Genomic DNA, 11034 nt, shown 5'->3' with positions numbered 1-11034 from the left:
ACCTTTATGTGAGCCAAGGGAGAGATATGGATGTGAGGATGTATCAGTAGAGGTCTGATGTCCACAAAGAGGGAGGAGATTGCCTGTTTTGGCCCTGTCCTTGCCTGGGGTTTCCACACCATACTCTGGGGCATGTTGGGAGGAAGAGAATCTGGCTCAGCATGGCAAAGGCTATTGCAGCAACCCTGGGAGGGAGGTCCTGTCACACCCCCATTTTACATTTAAAATGGGGAACTTAGGGAGATTCATGTGCCATGTCCAAGGGCATTAAAGTAGTAAATGGCTGGGTCAGGATTTGAACCTGAGCAGTCTGACACTGGCCAGATTGGCTGGGGAGGGAGCTAGACAGGACTGGGCCCTCAGTGACCTGTTTTTGGAAAACCTTATTAGAAAAAGCACTGAGAGGTGCTGCAGAGTGCTTTCTTAACAGGGAGACTGGGCTTCGTTAGAGTCCTGTCTCTTCCATTTCCCAGCTGGGTGACCTTGGCAAGTTCCTTAACATCTCTGAGCCTCAGTGCCATCATTGGTAAAGTATGGAGGATGTTAGTTCAGACTCAGGGCTGTTTTGACCATTAAATGAGCTAATGTGTGTCAAGGGGCACAAAACCTGACCTGGAAACATGAGCTGCAGGGGTCAGAGATTTGTGCCCGCACGTCCCATCCCAGCGCGGTTGTTGCAGGGAGGCTGAGAGCTGGAGCCAGTGTGGAGGAGGGAGACAGAGGCCCGAGCTGACGGCTGCTTCTCCTTTTCCATCGTGCAGGCACCTGACGGCACGGGAAGCCTGTCTGCCTTCCTCTGAGGGGTCTGACAAGTGTAATCACACAGTCTAGCAGTGACACTAAAGAGTCCCTGGGTACCAGATCTGTCGCTGGCTGCGAGCAGGGCTGGCTGCAGGCTATGCCTCCAGAAGACACCTGCAGGAGGTTTCCACCTGACTCCCAGCCACCTTCCCCCTGCCGGTCCCCCCGCCCCCTGGGGCTGGGCTGGCCAGACTGCCTGGGGGCGGCTGCATGGGGCCTGGGCACTCTGAGCTCTCACGACCCGTTTCTGGAAAACCTAGCCAGAAAGAGTGCTGAGAGGTGTTGTGGAGGGCCTGGGACTGGTGGAGTGCTGTCTGGGTCCCCTGGGGGTCCTGGGCAAGTGTGGGAGGGACAGACACTCAGGGCAGAGGCAGCTGTGTGTTTCTTTCCCCTAGTAAGTCAGGAAAGACGCAGTGTGGTCCTGGGATGAAATCACCTAGGGGAGGAATCACCCCCAACCCCTCGTCCCTGCTCCTCATGGCCAGTCGAAGACCTTGTTTTTTATTTTCCTGGGCAAACAGAAGTGAACGTCACACACTCCCACCACCACCTCCACAGAGCTCCCTGTGCCCACGTGGTCTGGTCCTCTGTCCTGTGACTACAGAGGAGCCACCCAGCTCCAGTACAAAGCCAGTCCCTGCACTTGCCCACTGGACTTCACCCCTTTGAACCTGCTGGTGGACATGGCACTGTAGCTGTCCTCAGCTTTTCCCATCACCACTGGATCATTCCCGTCATAAATACGGTACTCTAATTATATACCCGATCTTTAAAAAAACTTCTCTTGACCTCACCCTCCCCGACAGCTCCAGGCCCATTTCTCTCTCTCCTATTGCAGCGAAGCCCCAGAAAGGGTGTCAGTGCTTGTTGGGTCCAAGCCTGTTATTCAATTTCTCTCTTGAACCCATCCCACCAGAACTGCTGCGAGGACCTCCAAACCCAGCGGTCAGTCCTCCACCCTCGGCAGCAGCAGGTGACACGTCGGCCACGTCCTCTCCCTTAAAGCCCTTTCTTCACATGGTTTCCTCCGCTGGCTGTTCCTCAGTCCCCCCTACAGGTTCCTCACCATTTCCCAGCCCCTGAACATCAAGGGGTCTCAGGGTTCAGGCTTCAGACCACTCTTCTTCCCTGTCTATACCTAGTCCCTGCATGATTCTTTCCAGGACATTCCGTCTACCCTCCAGTGGCTTCCCCAGGTCACTCATTTAAATCCAAAGTCCCTACTGCAGCCCACAGACACATGTGATCAAGCCCTTCTGTGTCATCTCAGGCACACCTGATCAAGTCCCTCTGATGTCATCGCCAAACAAATTGTTAAATGAACAAATGGGTGGGCAGCGGGAGAGACAGTGCTCATGGCCAAGCCAGCATCGCCATCCTTTCCTCCCCAGGCCGATCTGCCTCACGCTCCCTGCCCCAAAAGATCTTCTTAGCCCCTTCCCTGTCCTTCATGAGATCCACCTGACAACCAGCCCAGGCCCTGCTGGTTTCCCCAGTACTTGGCTACCCCCTTTTTCCATCTTCCTTTGCAAGGCAGCCGTGGGAGCTGCTGATGGTTTCTGGAGCAGGCCAGGCTTTTTCATACCCCTGCACCTTGGGACCTGCCAGTCTGCCTGGAACTTCCTTGTTATCCTTCACCCTGCTTGTACTATTCTTCCTTCAAGACCCAACTCAGGTGTCATCTCCTTCAGGACTACTTCCCTGCAGCACCAAACTAAGGAGTGCACCAGCTGAGCTGCTGCCCAGGGCACATCTTTTAAGAGGCCCTCAGTCATCACTGAAACTTACAGACCTGAAGGAAATTTTGTTTAGCAGAACTCCTCTCAGACAGAGTCCTGGGAGATGTCCTTTGATAAGCAGCTGGGGGTATGGATGTTGATGGGGAGCAAGACCCTCAAAAAGAAAGAAGGAGAGTGGGAGGGTCTGTTACCTTTTGGGCTTTTGTTTTGAGAGGTAGGATGCAAATGTGGGGGCAGAGCTGAATTGCTCAGGACCTAAGGGACAGGCTGAGCCTCTTATCAAAACAGATGAAGATATTGGTTAGAATAGGCACCGGATTGTGTCTTCCTGGGCGGGGGCTCTTGTGGGTGTTCACTGGGCTCTGCTTGCTCCCCAGTCTGGGTTAGAAGCCCCCAGTTCTCTACTCACTTAGCATCTTCTATCCCAGCAAGAACTGCCATGCACAGTGAATTTCTGTATCCCTCCCCTAGACTGTGGTCTCTTGGAGGGTGAGGTATGTGTTGTTTCTATCTTTATGACCCTAGCTATTAGCATATGACTGCCATCCAGTAGGTATTTAATGAATGTTTATTGATTGAATGGCTGGAGTTTCCCCTTTTCATCCCCATGTACACAGGCTGATTGCTTCCCATGCCTGAGACTCGAGAGTTGGAATCATTCTGAGCTCACTGTGTCATCCGCTTGTGGGTATACAGATTAGATCATGAATATGTCATAGGATGTTTAGGGAACACTAGAGGATGAACTGGGCTCAGGTTCAGGAAACACAGGGTTCTCTTCACTATGTGGTCCTGAGATGGTCATTTTCCTCTAGGGATCTATCTTTCCATGAGAAAGAAGTTGGAGTAATGGATATTAAAAGCCTTTCTCACTCTGAGAGGAGCTATGGGGGTAGGGGAGTGCTCCTGAGATTTGGAGTCAAAAGAACTGACTCATCCTCTGCAAACCTGTTTCCCCATCTCTGAAATGGGGGTGGTTGAACAACCTAACAGATGTGAACGTGCTCGGAAAGCTACATGGGACTGTGTCCACGGCAAGGGTTGCAGACAAAGTTGCTATGTGTGAGCGTCCCCGATGTCTAGCAGCCACCATCTGCCTTGTAATCTAACCCTGATTCACATCCCTAAAGACCTTGGGGACCTTCATTCATACTCTCATTCTGTCCTCTACCTTCTCATTCATTCAACACTTTTATTGGATGCCCACTATGTGTCAGGCCCTGAGGCTGCAACTGTACAAAATAGAACAAAACTAGGTATAACTCCAGCCCTTAGGAGCGAGTGGTCTCGTGGGTGGCAATGGCTATGACCATTTACTGATGCTCTGTGCCAGGCACTGAGTTAGGGGCTTCCACCGTGATGAGCTCATTTCATCCTCACATATTACTGTCTCCATTTCGTAGATGTGGAGGCTAAGAGCCGAAGGGCTAAGTTACTTGCCCAGCTAGAAATGGCAGAGATAAGATGGGAATCCAGGTCGTTTGGTTTAAGAGCCTGAGCAGCCCCCCACCCCTGCCCCATTAAGCTGTACCACCTTGCTGGGCCCATGTTCACACGTAGTTGCTAATGATGGAGGGGTACGTGACACCTGCCTAGAGCTCATATCCGCCCCCCCTCCACACATAGAGGGAGTGAGGAGGTCCCGGCCCAGCCCAGAGGCAGACATCACCTGGGGCCTCCTATGGGACCAGACTTACGGAGCCCTTGGACATCCACTCACCTGGATGAATGGCCCAGGACACAGAGTGAGAGGACCTGGGGCTGTGCCCTTCCTATGCTCCCACAGGTGGGGAGAAGCAGCCCCCCGCACCCCCTCCGCTTCTGCCGTTCCCTTTGTTCTTGCTCCCAAGTCACAAGGTGACAGCCTGCTCCTCCTTCCTGAGAAAGCTGTCATCTGAGTCAACACAGGGGTCTCTGTCAGAGCTGCTCAGAGGAGGATCTAGAAAAACCCTGCCACTCTGGAGCCAGAGCCTGCGGGGCTTGACATCTATGAAAGGGGTTTTGGACAAACACCTCATACCCTCGGACTCTCTACTGATGACAGCAAGAGTCTCCCAGAGATGGAAGGGGGCTAAGACAGCGTTTAATTCTCACTGTTGTCTCCTATAAGCCCTTCTGTGGGTGTTGGTGTTTGAATATGTGCAGAAGAGTGTCCACGTGTGCAGGTGCATGCACGTGTATTCACGGGGCTGTCTGGATGCAAGTCTCTGCTCCTCTGTGTGCATGTGTCTTCCTGGATGTGTCTGTTGGTTAGCTCTTGCTGCATAAGAGATCACACTATTTATCACCACCCAGGCGTCTGTGGATTGTCTGGGCTTGGCTGAATCAGGCTGGGCTCTGCTGGAGTGGCTCTGCTGCACGTCTCTCACCCTCCTGCTGGGACCCACAAGCTAGACCAGGCGTGTTCTTTTCATGGTGTTGACATAAGGGCCAGAGTGGAAACAAGTGGAAACACATGAGGCCTCTTAAAGCCTCGCCTTGGAACTGGCACTCCATCACCTCTGCCTTATTCTATTGGCCAAAGCAAGTCACATGACTGAATGCAAAGTTAAGGGCAGGGAAGTATACTCTGCTCCTCTCAGTGGGAACCACCAAAAAGTCACATGGCAAAGGATGGGAATCCAGGGAGGGTCAATATTTTGTGTCGCCATCATAGGCACGCATATATGTTTGCATATGCTTATGCACATGTGGGCAGGGTGTTTGTGCATGTGCATGAAGGCGTATAGCTCTAAGTGTGCACAGGTACCGTTTCACATGTATGCAAATGTGTGTGTAGCTGTGTACATGCATGGAATGTCAAGCTGACCATGTACCTGCGTTTCTTTGTGTGTGTCTGCATAAGAGCATCCCTCAGACACACACATACAGCACTCAGCCTGTCTATACCAGGAGAAAGAATGGACCGATCCTATAAAGTAAGCCAAACTCTCACCGAGATACCTGTGGGACCTTCCAGCGAGTCGCCTGCCAACTGCATGTGCTGAGGTAGATCTTGCCCTGTTAGTGGCCCTGGGAAAATTCACTGGTCAGTTTTCTTGTAGTCTATTATTACCCAGATGTCTGTGTGTTCCAAACAATTGTTTTTAAATTGCTTCATTAGTCTGTCTCGGCAGACCAAATCCTGCTACACTTGGCTGGCTCAGATTCTCTGGAACAGGGCTGGTGGGAGCTGGGCAGGTAGCTTGCTTGCTAATGTACCTCCTAGAAGGGGGTGCAACAGGGGGTACCCCCAGAGGAGATGTGGAGGAGGTGCCCCACCCCCCTAACAGAAGTGACAGCTTTGGAAGGCATGAACGCTGGAGGAAGAGCGAGCTGGTTTCAAGTCCAGAATCCGCCTTTTACAGACTGCATGACCTTGTGTAAGCTCCCTGAGCCTCAGTTTCCCCTTCTGCCCAATGGAGTCATTGTCCCACTATTGTGGGTGAGTGTGAGGATGGAGGGAGGCGCTGCAGTGTCTGGCTTACCTGGCCAGTGCCTGGAACATGGGTGGTCCCTTCCCTCTTTTTCCACAAAGAGCCTCTGACCTCTCTGCAGAGGCCGGGCCACCATCAGGGTTGAGTAATTAGGTAGATGGCATCAGTGGCCCCTCAGGTGAGTCACTGATATTCCAGGTGACTTTACCCGAGGACCCACATCTAACAGACCCTTCTGTCCCCAAGAACAACCCTGAAGGCAAAGGTCAGGACACAGGACCTAAAGTCGCATTTCCTGGGCTCAGATCCCTGCTCCCCACTCACCAGCGGCATCCCGTGGGCTAGCTGCCTAGCTTCCCCAAAGCCTGGGGTGTTCCTCTGAAAGCAGGGATAGTAAGAGTTCCCAACTCACAGCGTATGTTTTCTGCACAATCGAAGCTCCTCCCTGTGATCTCGTAACTCCATCTCCCTCTCTGGGATGGAAATCATCCTGGAGGTCTTACCCATGTCCCTGCCCCCCTAGCCAGAGGGTCTTGAAGACAGACTCTTCTCTCAGTGACTCAGGGTCAGTGTTGGTGCCCACCATACTGTGCAGGGAGCCACGCGGGGCTGGGCTATACTGTTTCCTCCTCTTCTTAGCTGTCACTCCTGCAGCCAAGGCGCTACAGACGGGCTCCCGCAGCCCTGCTTCTCATCCACCATGGACACGTTTTCTGTTAAGGGCCACATAAGAAATATCTTAAACTCTGTGGGCCAACTATGATCTCTGACACATATTTGTTGTTTGTTTCAACCCTTTAAACATGGAAAAACCATTCTGAGCTTGACAGTCACTCCAAAACAGGCTGGATGTGGCCCTTGGGGTGTCGTTTGCTGACCCCTGGAGAGACAAGTAAACACACTACGTTAAAAATGTATGTTGAACCAATGTTCCCAAGCCTGCGAATGAGAGCACAGCATGGCTCTAGGTCAGGAATTTCAGGTACTTGAAGGCATTTTCCCCTCATCCTAGTCAGAGGTTGTGTTCCCGAGGCTTCTGGACTCCTGTCCTTTTCTTTAGCGTGCTCCGATTGCCCCCCCCACCCCCGCCTCCAACCCCCCCTCCCCCATCCCCAGCGTTCGTTCGTTCAGCAGCGATTACGTCCAAGGCTAAGGCGAGGTCCAGGTGCCTCCCTGTAACTGGTGTTATTTATTTTTCAAAAAACCTTACGGGGTGGAAATTCTCATGCCCGTTTTAAACAGGGGGTCAGAGCTGACATGACAACTCTGGTCACTTGGCTCCAAAGCCATCACAACAGAGAGGACCCTGCAGGAGGATTTGGAGGGGACACGAAGAAAGAGCCGGGTGGGAAGGGAGGAGGAAGGGAAAGCGCGGGCTCTCTTTCAACCCCTGTCCTATATTATAAAACTGACTGAATAGCACTGTGAGTTTTTGGAATGTGTTTTTAAATTTCTTTTGGTAAAAGATGATATGCATTCATTCTTTATACAAATCAGTCACAGAAATGAACTAAGAAGAAAGAAAAATCACCCCAAATTCTACTCCCAGAAACAACCCCTAGTACCATTTTTTTTTTTTCTTAAAGGTCTGTATTTGAACTTCTGTGAATCCAAACTGCCTCAGCAGTGACTGTTCTGATTTTCACCACGTTTAGGACACGAAAACGCCCATGGGTCTGGGGCCATGGGGGACTTCATAAGAACTAAAATTTAATTTTAATAGGAGGCAAAAGGAAAACTAGTGCTTTCACAATGGCTTGTATCTGGCTCTCATTAAATGCTTCTTTTCTATCTGTTTGTTCAGCACGTATGTTGTGACGGCAAGAAAGATTTTTGCTCTGTTTGTTCGATCTTAAAAGAAAATCTCCGTAGATGTTCCACTTGTCACTTATTACAAGAGACAGCCTTTCGGCGCCCTCAGTTAATGCGACTGAAAGTGAAGGATCTACGGCAGTATCTCATTCTTAGAAACATACCGATCGATACCTGTCGAGAGAAAGAAGACTTGGTAGATCTGGTCCTGTGTCACCGTGGGCTGGGCTCTGAGGACAACCTGGACACGAGCAGTCTGAATTCCTCAAGGTCCCAGACTTCTAGCTTTTTTACACATTCATTTTTTTCAAACTATACAGCCCCATCTGCTACCGTGTCTTCCTTTCAGGGAGAGCTTATGGGTGGAGACCGGCCGGACCTTAGGATCTGGATTACTGGCACAGGTACGAGGGTGTAATTACCCTGAGGGCCTGGCGTGTCGTCTGCTTTCGGCCAATGTGGAGGGGGCTTTAGGGCTGAAGACTCCTTGCTGAGCCGGGGTTCCACGCGCTGCTGAACCCTGCACTTGCAGGCTCTCCTGATGTGAGGCTCCAAGCTCAGATGCTGCTCAGTTTTTGCAGGAGTTTTTCTTCCACTTGCCCGAACTGGACACTCACAGACATTTCGGCTATGAACTGCTCACAGCCTTCCTTGGTAACTTGCTTGCAGTACCGCAGGTCAGTATGACAGATATTCCCACACCGTTTGAAGGACAGGCACTGGTCAGTGACCTTATTGCAGTCTGACAGGTTGATTTCGGTTAAGGAGTCTCGGGTGGTGGTGCCCACAGTGGTGAGCAGGTTGATGGACTGGGTAGTCACGTGGTTACAGTGACTAAGGTGGAGCTTGGAGAGCAGGGGCATGTGGCGAAGGATAAGCTGCAGGGAGGCGTCTGTGATGTCCAGGCCGGCCAGACGCAGCTCCACAATGTTCCGGAGCTTATCCCGATGGTCCATCTGACCTGGCCTGTTATCTGTAGGCGGGGACAGGAGATCCCGCATCTGGGCGTCCTTTAGTCCTTCTACCCACTGGACCTCCAGGGTCCGGAGCAGCGGACAACTGGAGCTACAGAGGGCTGAGACTGCGATCCATGAGCAGCCTGACAGCACCAGTTCTCGGAGCCCAGGCAAGCGGTTGATGAGCCAGCTCGGCTGTTTCTTGGAGATATTGGTCCAGCTGAGGTCCAGGGAGACAGGCTGTTGCCGGATGACGCCGCTCAGCATCAGGGGTGTGATGGACTTGCAGCGGTTCAGGTCGATGCGGGTCCGTAACCGCTTATCACAGCACTAGCGGTTCCAGGTCCTGCAGACCCGCATGCAGACACACAGGTCTTGGTGGCTGGGGTAGCTGAAGACGGTCCTCCACACCTCCCTGTGCACAATGTGGGCCGCCCTATCGTCCAGGGGCAGCGAGTCGGGCGGGGGGGCTGACGGGGATCACATGTCGCTCCATCTGGATGCACTTGGGCGGGGACACGGAGGGAGGGGCCGGAAGATGACTCGGGGCGGGCTGTGCAGGCCGGGCCCCAGCTGGGCCCCTTTGCTGAAGCGGAGAGGGCGCTCACAGAGGCCCAGGGGCCGCTTGGGCTCCTCGTTCTCGCTCTCAGGCTCCGACTTGATGGGCTGGTGGTTCTCGCGGGCCAGGCTGCTCTCCGTCTTCTGGATCTCCTGGTTGAGCTCCTTGCTCGGCTCCTTGTTGGGGAGTCGCCGCTTCCGGCGCATCTTCACCTTCCTCTTCTCCTCGGGGCCCTCCGTCCCCTCTGTGCTGGGGCCGTGGTGGGGGAGCTGGAGCGGGAGTGGTTGCTCTCCGTCGTCTTGGGGAGCGCCTCGGGCAGGTCGTCCTCCGGCTCCTGCTTGAAGCGCCTGAGAGGCCTGTTGGCCAGAGCCATTCGGTCCTCAGCGTTCTTCCAGGACCACCGCTTTTTCCTGAAAAGCTTATCTTCTTTGCCGGGTTTTAGCTGCTGCAGGAAGTAAGTGAGACTGGATCTCCACCAGGGGCTGAGGCTGCTGCCTAGAGGGGGCCTCGGGGAGAGGTGAGAGGAGGAACCGGGGGACGTTTGAAGCGTCGAGGCTCGAGGCTCGCTTGCGTCCACTCAGCTCCTGGGGCTTCTCGTATTTCCGCTTCCTCCTCAGGTGCACATCGTCTGACTTTTGCCGCAGGATGCCGTCAGGGGGCACCTTCTCGGGGTGCTCGTCTGGCCTGCGCCGGGGCGCCTCTTCACACTCACTCCTCCACTTGGCAGGCTCCTGCCCCTCCTTGCTGTCCTGGTTCATCTTCTGCTCCTTGAGCAGGGAGCTGGGCAGGTTTGAGGCGTACTTAAAGCCGGGGCCACGCTTTTGTTTCCCGGTCTTGCTGGCGTGCTTACACTTTGGACACGCCCAGCAGTTTGGAAACTCCTCGTTGACCACGCCCTCTGACTCCTTAACCTTAAGGCATCCAGGGTGGATGATCTCGCTGCAGATGAGCGCCCCATGAGCGTAAGGTTAAACTTGCCTTCTTCCTCTCGCACTGTGTCCTCTTTTCCTGCCTCGCCACACACTAGACACACGGCGGTGTGGGGCAGCACAGGCGCGATGCGCCGCCGCATGAAGCAGCTCTGCGGCATCCGCCCGGGGCCGCCGAACTTCTTCATGTCCTTGCAGAAGTGGCGCTCTCCACACTCCGTCCGCAGGCAGGCCTCGCACTTGCGGCATCGCGTCCAGCGCCGGCGAGCTCCCGCCGTGGTCCGGTTGGCGGCCAACTTCACCGCGGAGGCGGGGCCCAGCTTCCCCTTGGGCCGACCTACGACCCGGTTCTGGTCCGGCTCCGATTCATAGTCGTCGTCCTCGGCGCTTACGGACATGGCCATGGCTCATGGTGGGCCCAGGCTCGCGCGCGCTGACATGGCTGGAGCGGCGCCGCCGCCGCCGCCGCCGCCGCCGCCCGCCCGGAGCAGGCTCGGCTCGCCCTGGCTCGGGCTCAGGCTCCCTAGTACCATTTTGGTGAACATTTTCAGACACCTCTGTCTGATTGTAAACACATATATACACGGCTTTAAATGAACAGGAGCAGACTCCACATGCTGTTGTGTAAAGTCCTTTTTTTCCTCCCAACAATATGTTGTGGACATCTTTCCATGCCAATGAAAACAAAGCAACAGCAGTTGCTGATATTCTAACACATGTACGAACGGGAGCTTTAAATGCAAAAGAGGCATTGGGTCCCCTGGCTCCCAAAGTGGGTGTTAGTGGGACAATGCTCAGATGGCAGCCTGGGGGGCCTGAGCC

The 11034-nt window shown here is 53.8% G+C and overlaps 1 pseudogene across 1 annotated transcript; it reads right to left on the bottom strand.

The window, feature by feature from the left end:
• Positions 1-8135: 8135 nt before the first annotated feature.
• Positions 8136-10616, bottom strand: LOC307193804 (lysine-specific demethylase 2B-like; annotated as a pseudogene). Its single transcript has one exon. The product of its transcript is annotated as a lysine-specific demethylase 2B-like (transcript).
• Between the last annotated feature and the right edge of the window lie 418 nt (positions 10617-11034).

This window comes from Stenella coeruleoalba (genome assembly GCF_951394435.1).
Source record: "Stenella coeruleoalba genome assembly, chromosome: 1".
Taxonomy (NCBI): Eukaryota; Metazoa; Chordata; class Mammalia; order Artiodactyla; family Delphinidae; genus Stenella; species Stenella coeruleoalba.
The sequence above is the reverse complement of the archived record's forward strand: the minus strand, read 5'-3'. Positions and strand labels throughout refer to the sequence as shown.